Source organism: Leuciscus leuciscus, assembly GCF_965113295.1.
Source record: "Leuciscus leuciscus genome assembly, chromosome: 8".
NCBI classification, from domain to species: domain Eukaryota; kingdom Metazoa; phylum Chordata; class Actinopteri; order Cypriniformes; family Leuciscidae; genus Leuciscus; species Leuciscus leuciscus.
This window is the reverse complement of record NC_138732.1, coordinates 1,754,203-1,767,473: the sequence shown is the minus strand read 5'-3', so window position 1 is coordinate 1,767,473 and position 13,271 is coordinate 1,754,203. Positions and strand designations below refer to the sequence as shown.

At 39.4% G+C, this 13,271-nt stretch overlaps 1 long non-coding RNA gene across 2 annotated transcripts; it reads right to left on the bottom strand.

Moving 5' to 3' along the window:
• Positions 1–23: 23 nt before the first annotated feature.
• LOC309504175 lies at positions 24–8,032 on the bottom strand. 2 transcript variants are annotated; one of them, XR_014207976.1, is made up of 6 exons: positions 5,285–8,032; positions 5,077–5,151; positions 4,245–4,328; positions 3,927–4,104; positions 2,228–2,670; positions 24–726 (listed from the first exon to the last, which is right to left on the bottom strand). It is a non-coding gene; the product is annotated as an uncharacterized lncRNA (long non-coding RNA). The 2 variants fall into 2 exon arrangements; XR_014207977.1 differs by lacking the exon at positions 2,228–2,670 and having other exon boundaries at positions 24–603; positions 5,285–6,379.
• Between the last annotated feature and the right edge of the window lie 5,239 nt (positions 8,033–13,271).

Genomic DNA, 13,271 nt, shown 5'->3' with positions numbered 1-13,271 from the left:
TCTTCTTGAGTCTCTCGATCATTGACTCTGTTGACATCATCTGACTCCGGTTTGAACATAAAAGGCTAAAAGTTTGTGAAATGATCAGTGTGTGTGTGAGGTAAAAGGACAGAAGCTGTTGTAGCGCTGCCCTCTGTGCTGGGAGCAGCAGCTCATTTGCATTTAAAGGGACAGGCACAAATCGGTGCATTTTTGCTCACCCTCAAAAAGTGACGACTTTAAAAATATCTGTGGGGTATTTTAAGCTAAAACTTCACACACACACACACACACTGAGGACATCAGAGACTTATTTTACATCTTGTAAAAAGGACATGATACCACCCCTTTAAAAAGAATTTATTACATCCCAAATTAACAAGATATCACAACATCAGTCATCAGTAATATCAGTCCGTATGAAAAGCAGGGGAATGTGTGACTCCTTATTTGAGTGTGACAATCGGGTATATAAATGAGCCATTTTGTGTGAATTCTACTTAATACATATATTTAACAGTTTTTATACGGTACCTGTTGCACTTGTCGATCATTGTGTAGATGTGAAACGTGTCTTTACTCTGCTGGTCCCACTGCTTTGTGTGTTTGTCGGTCTATAGAGAACTGTTTTTGCAGCATCATCATGTTGTAGAGAACAGGGACAAATACATTCCATTTCTTCAGTGAACAAGATCCATCAAGTTGATCCAAAAATGTAAACTTGCGCAACATTTTCACAGCAAATATCTGCAGGACAAATGGAGCCTCAAGTATCTTTACATTTCTGCAGTGAGAGACTTTATAAAGAGAATTTTACTGAGAAAATGTTGAGTAAATTTCACCACCATTTCATTCATGCTTGAGAAAAAGAAATATGACTGTTTGACTTAGTGAGAAATGTTCAGAATAAAACTGACTTTGAAGTACACATGCATTTTTTTAATAATCGACTTTTCACATCAGCTTTATCTTCACTGTAAAAAAATTGCTGTAGTTTTGCAGCTGTTTGCCAGTAACTTACTGTAGATTTAAATGTATGTTATTTACTGGCAACAGTTTGTTCAAAGTTAAATGAACATTAAACATTAACAAGTCTTTGTCTTTACAGAATAAAATGATAAAATAACAATCTAATGCAAAGCATTCTGGGAACCAGAAATCTTCATCAACCTTTTTCTGTTGTTTTCCTTCAGATTTTGGTTCCCAGAATGCTTTGCATGAGGATGTTATTTTAGTTTTATTCTGTAAAGATAAAGACTTGTTAATGTTTAATGTTCATTTAATTTTGAACAAATTGTTGCCAGTAAAAAACATACATTTAAATCTACAGTAAGTTACTGGCAAGTAGCTGCCAGTAATACTGTAATTTCTACAGATTTTCCTAACAGTGTTGTTTTATGGTGTTCAATTTAATTCCCCTTATAGTTCTTAAATATCTGCACCTTCTACCTTATTTTAATTATTCTCAGGTTAAGGTTGTAAAAAGTAGTTTTTACCAGCTGAGACAAATTGCTAAAATAAAATCTCTCCTTACTCCGTCTAACTTGGAAATTGTGATCCACTCATTTATTACATCTCGGTTAGACTATTGTAATTCACTGTACAGTGGACTGCCCCAAAATGCATTATCTCGCCTACAACTTGTTCAGAATGCTGCAGCCAGGCTATTAATGGGATTACGGAAAAAGGATCATATTTCAGCAGCATTGAAAACTCTGCACTGGCTCCCTGTCAAATTCAGGGTGGATTTCAAAATTCTGATGCTTGTTTACAAAGAGCTGGTCTCGCTCCTAAATACATCAGTGATTTGATCCATCTTTATTCTCCAACTAGAACACTGAGATCCTCTGACAAATTATTACTGACAGTTCCTTCCTGCCGCTATAAAACTAAGGGTGACCGTGCTTTTTCGGTGAGGGGCCCGAAATTATGGAAAAGTCTTCCCCTTCATGTGAGGTCTTCTTCATCTTTAGCCATTTTTAAATCGTCTTTAAAAACATATCTGTTCTCTTTAGCTTTTAAATAGATCATGAATTGTGTATTTTGATATTGATAGAATGTTTTAATTGATGAATGTTATGATGTCAATCAAACGTTCATTTTATTTCCTAATCTGTGAAGCACTTTGGGTCAACCTCTGTTGTTTTTAAATGTGCTATATAAATAAAGGTTGACTTGACTTGACTTGACTAAGGTAAAGTAAGTCAAATTCGTACTAAACAATAAGTATTCAAATGTCCATACTCACAATCCAGTCGAAAGACTTCTGCGTGGTTTTGTTCAGTTCAACTCTTTCATAAAGTGGAGACTTATAGCAAGTTGGTTCTTTTTATATCAATTATAAGTGTTTTATTTTTCCTATAATACGCACAATATCAAAATTCAATATAAAGTTCAAAAGTTGTCAGTTCACAAGCTTCGTCAGCAGGTGGCAGGCTTGGATCATCAAACAAGGGAGAGGCTGTCTTCCTTCACAGCGTCTGCCTCTCATATGTCTCACTGTACTTTTTATAATTCATTTCATCACACCCCTTCATTACATATTCAATTGCATATGGATAATTTCTCCAATCCCAGATCTGGAACAATTGTCAACTCCTTCATTCTTTTCACAATTTTCTTATAAGACACCTTGCTTTGCCTGGCTCTCTTCATGCGAGCTCGGATCCTCAGCTGTCTTCTCCTCTTGGTCTGGAATATGACAACCAGGTAATACTTTTTCATTTTACTGAATATGCTTTCTAATACATGTCATTTTTTCTATCTAACCTACTTCTTTCTTTGATGCATGCTTACAACACAGGATATACTTCAGTCATTTCAGTATTGTATTATTTCAATAAACATCTTTTTCTCTCGAATGGTTCACAGTGTCTTTTCTTTAACCAATCAGATTAGCAAAATAAAACAATTTCAAATTATACATGTCTCAGTGTCTTTTACTATAAACCAATTAAACAATTTCAAATTAAACATGTCTCAGTGTCTTTTACTATAAACCAAAGTCAAGAGTTTCTTATAAAAACTCTTTATCTTGTTTTCCTTTATAAGGTTTCTTATAAAAACCTTTACACTTCGATTTCTCTTATAAGGAATCGCATTACGGTGTTTCCCTTTATATATCGATTATAAGCCTGATTACAGGTCATAACAGAATCAATTGCATGTTTCACACAACAATCTCTATGATGTTGGTGAAGTGAATATAACTGACTTTATCTGTGTCTTTATCTGTAAAAGAGCACCAGTCAGTGTTAAAAAGCTTAACTTGAGAACTGCAAGCTGCAAGAAATGCTTAGATTTCCACATACCTGCACTCCCTGCCGTAAGCGAAAGTAAGGGACTGTTCGTTTTTTATTTAAGAAATGATATGTTGGCTTTCATTTATGCCAACCAGTCCCACATAACTGGGTTATGTTGGATTTATGTAACATTATTTATTTCAATAAACTTAAATTCATTACATAAGGTTAATCCAATGCCGTTTAGTTGAATAAGGTTAACAGTCTTAATTTTGTCAAAAACAATTAAGTTAATTAAGTTCAATTATCCAAAAATTAATATTTTTACATTCAACCAAAACAAATAATCCAGTTTCATTATGAGTTTATTCAATGAATACATTCACTTTTTCTTTTTTTACAATTTTGTTTACATTTTTACAAACATTTCCAATGTGAACATTTACACAATAATTACTCTGTAAAGACTGCCTTCACTTTTCAAGAAAATAATTAATTAAAAAAAAAAGAAGCATATTGCCTTTAGGTGAAAGGATTTATCAATCATTACTTATAAAGGTGTTCTGCAAAAAAAGCAGCAAATAATTTATCAGTTGTTAAAAACAAGACTATTATTCAAAGGAATGTAACATGTTTGATATTGAAACTAAAGTACTGTAAAAGTCAACAGTGCAACATTATAGAAAGCGCAGAAATGTTCCTAACCTCAGATTACAGGAGTTTATTTTTCAGGCGTAAATAAGACCAAGCATCGAAGAACACACTTATGCACATTGTTCAGGTTGTCATGTATTTAGATGCCGTAAATCATGATGCCAACATCTTTGTAAGGATCTGTAGCCTCTGCTCCTTCATGTTTGACCACATAGATTCCTAAGGTGGTCTTGCGTATTGATGTTCAACATCCTAAAAAAAAAAAAAAAGTCAAATACAAAAAGCAACAATTAAAAACAGATCAGGGGTGAAAGGGGGAGTTGGTTTTAGAGAAACACACAAGATTTTTTATAAATGTAAATAATTTACCATGCACTCCTTCACAAGGTTTGAGAGGGCCAGGTAAACAGCAAGTGCTTTCAAGATGCATTCACCTTTTCCCATGGTGTCATTCTGAACAATGAGACAAATAAGCAGTGTTCAGAAGAATTAACACAAATTATGCCAAAGTTATTTATACAAGAGCCAAAAAAAAAATATTTTCTGCAACTGCATCTGTGAGGGCCTCAAAATTCAGAGAACCAGTACAATAAAACTAATAAATAGTTCTAAACCAAAAGCTTTGCAACAGAAAAGCTATTAAATAATCTTGGATGTCAGAGCTGTTCCAATTGTAGGTGCATAAATCACAAATCTGATGCTGCTGAGAAATAGGGTAAAGAGACGAACAAGCTCTGAAATTAAAACAGAATTAAGCATATACATATTAGCATTCCAGGCCGTATATACCAAAATTCAAGGGATACCCAACAATTCTGTTTTTTTTTTTACTGACACTTATGTCATTCAAACTCCCAAAGTCTTTTTTCCTTCCTAGGAAATTGAAATTTTCCTGGTTTTCCTGCTCTTTTCTGTCATTACAATGACAGTCAATGGTGAATTCTTCTTACGAAGCTTCAATAGCATCAAACAATTGCATGTGACTTTAGAAGCTTCAGAACAGGAACTCACCATTGACTTTTATTCATGGACAGAAATGAGCAGGACAACCACATAATTTACCTTTTTAGTTAGAAAAGCTAAAAATAAAAGGATTCGGTGACATGAAGCTGAGTAAATAATGTTCATCTTTGGGTATACTATTTAATCTATAGTGAATTATTGTCAGATTTAAAGTGATGAAGAATATAACAGAACATACCAGATTCATAACTGATAGGATGCTTATGATCTTCTGTGCCGCTGTTCCTTCTGTCTTTTTGAAAGTTTTGAGGAGCTGGGTTCAGAAATGAACAAAAAGGACAAATCAGGTTGGATGCTGATAAATTTGTGAGTCGTTACAATATTATCATACACTAACAGTATTTCTTTAACAGCATTTATCTGAATTATTTTTTTTTATACGGTACCTGTTGCACTTGTCGATCATTGTGTAGATGTGAAACGTGTCTTTACTCTGCTGGTCCCACTGCTTTGTGTGTTTGTCGGTCTATAGAGAACTGTTTTTGCAGCATCATCATGTTGTAGAGAACAGGGACAAATACATTCCATTTCTTCAGTGAACAAGATCCATCAAGTTGATCCAAAAATGTAAACTTGCGCAACATTTTCACAGCAAATATCTGCAGGACAAATGGAGCCTCAAGTATCTTTACATTTCTGCAGTGAGAGACTTTATAAAGAGAATTTTACTGAGAAAATGTTGAGTAAATTTCACCACCATTTCATTCATGCTTGAGAAAAAGAAATATGACTGTTTGACTTAGTGAGAAATGTTCAGAATAAAACTGACTTTGAAGTACACATGCATTTTTTTAATAATCGACTTTTCACATCAGCTTTATCTCTATGATGTTGGTGAAGTGAATATAACTGACTTTATCTGTGTCTTTATCTGTAAAAGAGCACCAGTCAGTGTTAAAATGCTTAACTTGAGAACTGCAAGCTGCAAGAATTGCTTAGATTTCCACATACCTGCACTCCCTGCCGTAAGCGAAAGTAAGGGACTGTTCGTTTTTTTATTTAAGGGGCTACCGGAGGAGTTTTGAGATCTGTAGTCAAAAAATACATGACCCTCCCTTCGCCAGCAACAGATTTTTCTATGACCCTCCAAAATGATTGTGAAAAAAGGCATGACCCTCCCCGATAATTTATTGATTATAATATAATTGATCATTTATTGCGCTTGGCAAAGATGTTCAGATAGCCATTGTTTTTTTTACAACCATAAACTCCTGCTTTCTCATATTACTAGGGCTGTAACGATAGACCAAACCTATGATTTGGTTCGTATCACGATTTTTGATTTTAGATTTGAAAAAAAATCATGATTTCGGTGCCGATGCGGTGTGACAACATGTGGGTGGTGCTGCCAATAAAGCATCTAAAAGCTGTCACAAAGAACAGCAAAAGTAGTCAAGTCAAGTCACCTTTATTAATATAGTGCTTTTTACAATACAGATTGTATCAAAGCAGCTTCACATTGAAAAAATGAAAATAATACAAGTTTGTTTCTAGAAGAATATTGCATCATTGTCTACCCTAATAAGGCAGATCAATAATATCGTTGAATATTAAATGTCCCCAACTAAGCAAGCCAAAGCCAAGGCAACAGCGGCAAGGAACCAAAACTCCATCAGGTGACAGAATGGAGAAAAAAAACCTTGGGGGAACCCAGGCTCAGTCGGGGGCCAGTTCTCCTCTGGTCAACGAGCGAACAGTGTATGATTATGATCCAGGCAGCATTACGGGTCAGAAGTCAGATTGGTCGTGTCGATGAGGCTGGCACTTCAGGGATGCGTCATGGCGTCATGGTTGGGTCCACGTGCAGATCCACCATCTGATCTGGATACAGCTGGAGTCCACCTCACTTCAGAAACGGAGAGACTGGTTGACACTTCAGTACTGCGTTGTCGTCGTGTCCAGGCGCAGGTCCTTCATCGGATCTGGATACGGCCTGGATCCGGCAGACTGCGGTAAACCTCGGTGTAAGCAGAGAGACTAATATTAACGTAGACGCCATTCTTCTTATGATGTAACGAGTACATCTGGATTCATGGGAAGTGTTCCCGGTTCCGGCTGAACTAATCTATGCAGCCTAATATGGAATTATAGAAGTCTATAATGTGTTATGTGTATGCTAGGTCAAAGAGATGTGTTTTTAATCTAGTTTTGAACTGACAGTGTGTCTGCTTCCCGGACAATGGTAGGAAGACTGTTCCAGAGTTTTGGTGCTAAATAGGAAAAGGATCTACCGCCAGCAGTCGATTTTGATATTCTAGGTATTATTAACTGGCCGGAATTTTGAGATCGCAATAGACGTGAAGGACTGTAATGCGTTAAGAGCTCGCTCAAGTACTGCGGAGCTAAACCATTTAGTGCTTTGGAAGTAATCAGCAAAATTTTAAAATTTATACGATGTTTAATAGGGAGCCAGTGCAGTGTTGACAGAACCGGGCTAATATGGTCATACTTCCTGGTTCTGGTAAGAACTCGAGCTGCTGCGTTTTGAACCAGCTGTAGTTTGTTTATTAAGCGTGCAGGGCAACCACCCAGTAGAGCATTACAATAATCTAGCCTTGAGGTCATGAACGCATGAACTAATTGTTCCGCATTTGTCAATGAGAGCATATGGCGTAATTTAGATATATTTTTAAGATGGAAAAATGCGGTTTTACAAATACTAGACACATGACTTTCAAATGAAAGATTGGTATCAAAGAGCACACCCAGGTTCCTAACCGACGACGAAGACTTAACAGAGCAGCCATCAAGTGTTAGACAGTATTCTAGATTATTACGTGAGGAAGTTTTTTGTCCAATAATTAGAATCTCTGTTTTTTTCAGAATTTAGTAGTAGGAAATTACTAGTCATCCAATTTTTTATATCAGCTATGCATTCTGTTAATTTTGTGAAATGGTAAGTTTCGTCTGGTTTTGAAGAAATATAGAGCTGAGTATCGTCAGCATAACAGTGAAAGCTTATGCCATGTTTCCTAATGATATCTCCCAAGGGTAGCATGTACAGAGTGTGTGTGTGTGTGTGTGTGTGTGTGTGTGTGTGTGTGTGTGGGTGTGGGTGTGAGTGACGGTAGCATGTACAGAGTGAACAGCAGCGGTCCTAGTACTGAGCCTTGTGGTACGCCATACTTAACCTGTGATCGATAAGACATCTCTTCATTTAGGCAAGGCAAGGCAAGGCAAGGCAAGTTTATTTATATAGCACATTTCATACACAATGGCAATTCAAAGTGCTTTACATAGAAGAAATTAAAATAATAAAAAGAAACAAGAATAATTAAAACAGTTTAGAAAAATCAAATGAAATACAATACAGTACAGTCGGACGAACAGCGGCACAGTGCTCATTCAGTAAATGCATAGCTAAACAGAAGTGTTTTGAGTCTGGATTTGAATGTGACCACTGTAGGAGCACATCTGATCTCTTCTGGAAGCTGGTTCCAGCTGCGGCTGGCATAATAGCTAAAAGCAGACTCACCATGCTTAGAGTGAACCCTTGGTATTTCTAGCTGATATGATCCTAATGATCTGAGTGATCTGTTGGGTTTATATTCAGTGAGCATATCTGCAATGTATTGAGGTCCTAGGCCATTGAATGATTTATATACCAGTAATAATACTTTGAAATCAATCCTAAATCTAACTGGGAGCCAGTGTAAAGACCTGAGGACTGGTGTGATATGTTCATATTTTCTGGTTCTGCTCAGAATCCTGGCGGCAGCGTTCTGTATGAGCTGCAACTGTCTTATGGTCTTTTTGGGAAGGCCAGTGAGGAGGCCATTACAATAATCCACCCTGCTGGTGATGAAAGCATGCACAAGTTTCTCTAAGTCTTGTCTGGAAATCTATCAATTTACTGCTACAAACTGATAACGGTCAGATAAGTGTGATTTAAACCATGCTAGTGCAATTCCACTAATCCCAACATAGTTTTCAAGTCTATTTTAAAGAACATTGTGGTCAATGGTGTCAAATGCAGAACTAAGATCGAGTAACACTAATAGAGAGACACAACCACGATCGGATGATAAGAGCAAATCATTTGTGACTCTAATGAGAGCCGTCTCGGTACTATGGTACGGTCTAAATCCTGACTGGAAATTCTCGCAGATATCATTTCTTTCTAGAAAGGAACATAGTTGTGAAGATACTGCCTTTTCTAATATCTTTGACAGAAAAGGTAGATTCGAGATCGTCCTGTAATTGACTAATTCTGTAGGATCAAGTTGCGGTTTTTTAACAAGCGGTTTAATCATAGCCAGCTTAAAGGTTTTCGGTCACGCGAACACGCGTGTGTTCATTGTTGTACCACGGCGTTGGACTATTTTCTTTAATCTTCTTTAAGCGCAAGGGAGCAACTGTGTCTACAGTGCTGGAAAAGAGAGAGTTAAAAGTTTCTGTCACAATATCTAGTTCTTCTATGCTATCTGGGATGCTAAGATGATGAAACTGATCAGGAAGATTATTGATAAAGTAATCTTTAGTGGCAGAAGTGATAGGTCGAACATATTTGTAACACGGAGTCGGCTTTGCAGCCTTGGCTAAATGAAGTTTACACGAGACTAGATAATGATCTGAGATGTCATCGCTCTGCTGCAGAATTTCAACGGCATCAACATCTATTCCGTGTGATAATATTAGATCTAGAGTATGATTACGACGATGAGTAGGTCCTGACACGTGTTGTCTAACTCCAATAGAGTTCAGAATGTCTTTAAATGCCAGCGCCAATGCGTCTTTTTTGTTATCCACATGTATATTAAAATCACCAACAATTATGACTTTATCTGCAGCCAGTACTAACTCTGATAGAAAATCAGCAAATTCTTTGATAAAGTCTGTATGGTGCCCTGGTGGCCTGTATACAGTAGCCAGCACAAATGTTAAACGTGATTTATCATTTACACTAGATAGTGTTACATTTAGCAACAACACTTCAAAAGAATTATATTTAAAACAAGTCTTCGCAGAAATTCTGAAAATATTACTATAAATTACAACAACTCCTCCCCCTTTGCCCTTCAGACGAGGTTCATGTGTATAACAGTAATCTTGCGGGGTGGACTCATTTAAAGTAATGTAATCGTTTGGTTTTAGCCAGGTTTCTGTCAAACACAGCACATCTAGATTATAGTCTGTAATCATATCATTAACAATGAGTGCTTTTGAAGTAAGGGATCGAATATTCAGCAACCCAAGCTTTATCATTTGTTCATTCGTATTATGTCTGTTTTTTATTTGTTGAACATCAATTAAATTTTTACCCTTGAATGGGTTTAGGAGTTTTTTGTATGTCCTAATTCGGGGAACAGACACAGTCTCTATATGATGATAGCTAGGTGAAAGAGGCTCTATGTGATGGGATTTATCTGACCTTGGTGACACGAGGCCGCTAGCAGACAGTCGGTTTAGCCAGTCTGTCTGCTTCCTGACCTGAGCCCCAGATTGTCATGTTTGAGCTCTAAGACTATGAGCCATATTACTAGAGAGAAGAGCAGCACCATCCCAGGAGGGATGAATACCATCTCTTTTCAACAGGTCAGGTCTGCCCCAAAAACTTTTCCAATTGTCTATGAATTCTATATTATTAAGCGGACACCACTTAGACAGCCAGTAATGATTATGAATATGTCAAATATAGCAAGGAGATATTTTAATTGTTTATTAATAAACAAGTGTTTTCTGTGTCGACTGCAAAGATGAAAAACGACGCTGACTCGCGATCTTTGCAGTAGTGAACGCGCCAGAGAGAAATGCACATTTCATACGGATTAAGCAGAGAGCAGTCTGTTTTCTTTCATTTTGAATTGTTCTGTTTAAACACATACCAAGACAGATGCCTCATCAATAACATGAGAGGTGGTTTGGTTTTTGTTTTTGTTTTTCAACCACGTCTCCTTTCTGGCCTCAAATTTCTGGAGTTTTTTTGCCAGTCTTTGCTTTCTTGGCTGTACTGACTGGCAATATTTGCAGGTCTTGGTGGCCACACCAATAGCTGCTTTGCAACTCACGCAGGTTGTTATTGTTGACCCTCTTGGCATCTTAAAACTAGAATATAAAACAATCAACATTTAATAAGAACCAAAGTGACAAAGGCACTGCATTATTTAAGTGTTACATTGAAATGTTTGTAATTTGGCCTACTTCAGTATTATCAGTAGTGTCAGACAACACTTCATGTGTGTTTCATATTTTCACACGCGATACAGCACGAGATATCGTTAATATCGATATAGTTTATTTTGCGTTTAAATGACTATACATTTCTGCCCTTGAGCCGCCAGACCTGTGTGTCAGCTGTCGCAGTGCATTGTGGGATTTGTAGTATGAGTGTGTGGTGGGAGTGCGATTTACCGCGGGCCATTAATGATAGACATATGAAATTTTCCGACCACGGAAAAAATATCGATGTATGACTTTTATGGAACAATAACCCATACTCCATAGTTGATTTCTGTTTTTATCTAGGTATTGGAGTCAATAAAGTTTTCAACGTACATAATTCTGACCTCGGTTAGCACATTGCTGCCAACTGCAGCTAACATTAAATGCGGTGGCTAATAATAATGCTGGATAAACCCCTATGTCATTAGATACATCCCAATAAATTAATGATGATAAATAATTAATGAATGATGGCTTAGACAGCGCTAACTAACTTTATTATTCAGGTTCCGTAAGCATATGTTCATATCAGTACGTGTATTCATTACCTACCTTTGAGGTTGTACAGTATGATGGTGGCGGAGAGAGCGGACTGTTTTGACCTCACTCGCTGTGTTTTGTTTAATATTGAAGTGGAGAGTAAAGCTGACTTGACGCATCTCCGTCTCTTGTCTCCTCACTTATTGCACTCCACATTGGTGACCCCGACGCGAGTTTGATACGGCTGAATTATGTCACACAATGACGGTGGTGAAAATGCGGCTGCCGCGGCGCCTGCCGCTGATAACGGCGCGGCTAATGTCGGCGCTATCTACGCGGCCACTATCAAGTTACCGGACTTTTGGCAGCACAATCCACGGCCATGGTTTCAACACACCGAGGCCCAGTTCCAGCTGAGAGGAATAACACAGGACGTTACAAAGTATTTCCACGTGGTAGCGGCCTTAGATGCCTCGACGACAGCCAGGGCTATGGCGCTGTTAGAGGCTCCGCCGGCCAACGGCAAGTATGACGCGCTCAAAACGTTCCTGTTGAACCTCTTTGAACTGTCGGAGCTGGAAAAGGCAGACCGCCTGCTGTCCCTAAACGGCCTTGGCGACAGCAAGCCGTCCGAGTTAATGGAAAAGATGCTGGCTGTGCTGGGCGCGGCGGATTCTGCGTTCCTCTTCGCCCACATTTTTCTGAGGCAGCTTCCAGCACCCGTATGCACCGCACTAGCCAGTTCCCCCCTCCCTTCCTCCAGAGATTACCGGGCATTGGCTGTGGAGGCAGACAGGATTTTCCTTGCCAACCGGCAGCAGTTTGTCCATGCGCTGCTGCCCCCCCAGCGCATGTCTGCCCTGCTTCCACAAACAGAGGACGACCCGGACACCGCAGCTGCTGTGACGGCCCGCCGATAGCGTGAGGAAGGGTGGTGTTATTACCATTCCAGGTTTGGGGCCAAGGCCAAGCAGTGTCGCCAGCCTTGCAGTTTTGGATCCCAGGGAAAAGCCAGGGCCGGCGCTCATTAGCAGCTATGGGCGCTGACCGTGACTGCAAGCTGTTATTCATCACTGACTCCTTGTCCGGCCGGCAGCTGCTGGTCGATTCTGGGGCTCAGCGCAGCATCCTGCCGGCGAAGCCTGTGGAGACCATAGCTGGCGGGCAGGGTCCCCCGATGGACGCCGCCAACGGCACGCCCATTCGTACCTATGGCACAAGGTATGTGGAAGTAGGTTTCGGCGGGCGGATTTCCTCTGCGCTTATAGACTGTTGGTGGATGTTACAAACTGCCGCCTGATTGACGCCCTCTCTTTTGCTTCGTACCCCTGCACGCTGGGAGGGATGGGGGTGCTTTGTCTGTCGAACACGCTTGCCACCGGAGACCTGTATCAACGCCTGCTTGCTGAGTTCCCTGACATCACCACGCCCACATTTTCATCAGCGGTGGCTAAGCATGGCGTGGAGCACTACATCACCACGGTTGGCCCCCCAGTCTATGCACGAGCTCGGCGCCTCGACTCTGCCAAGCTGGCGATCGCCAGGGAGGAGTTCACTACCATGGAGCACCTCGGCATTGTGCGCCGCTCCAACAGCCCGTGGGCTTCCCCCCTGCACATGGTGACCAAGGCTGATGGCGGTTGGCGTCCCTGCGGTGATTTCCGTCGCCTAAACAATGCCACCACCCCTGACCGGTACCCAGTGCCACACATACAGGACTTCTCCGCCCAT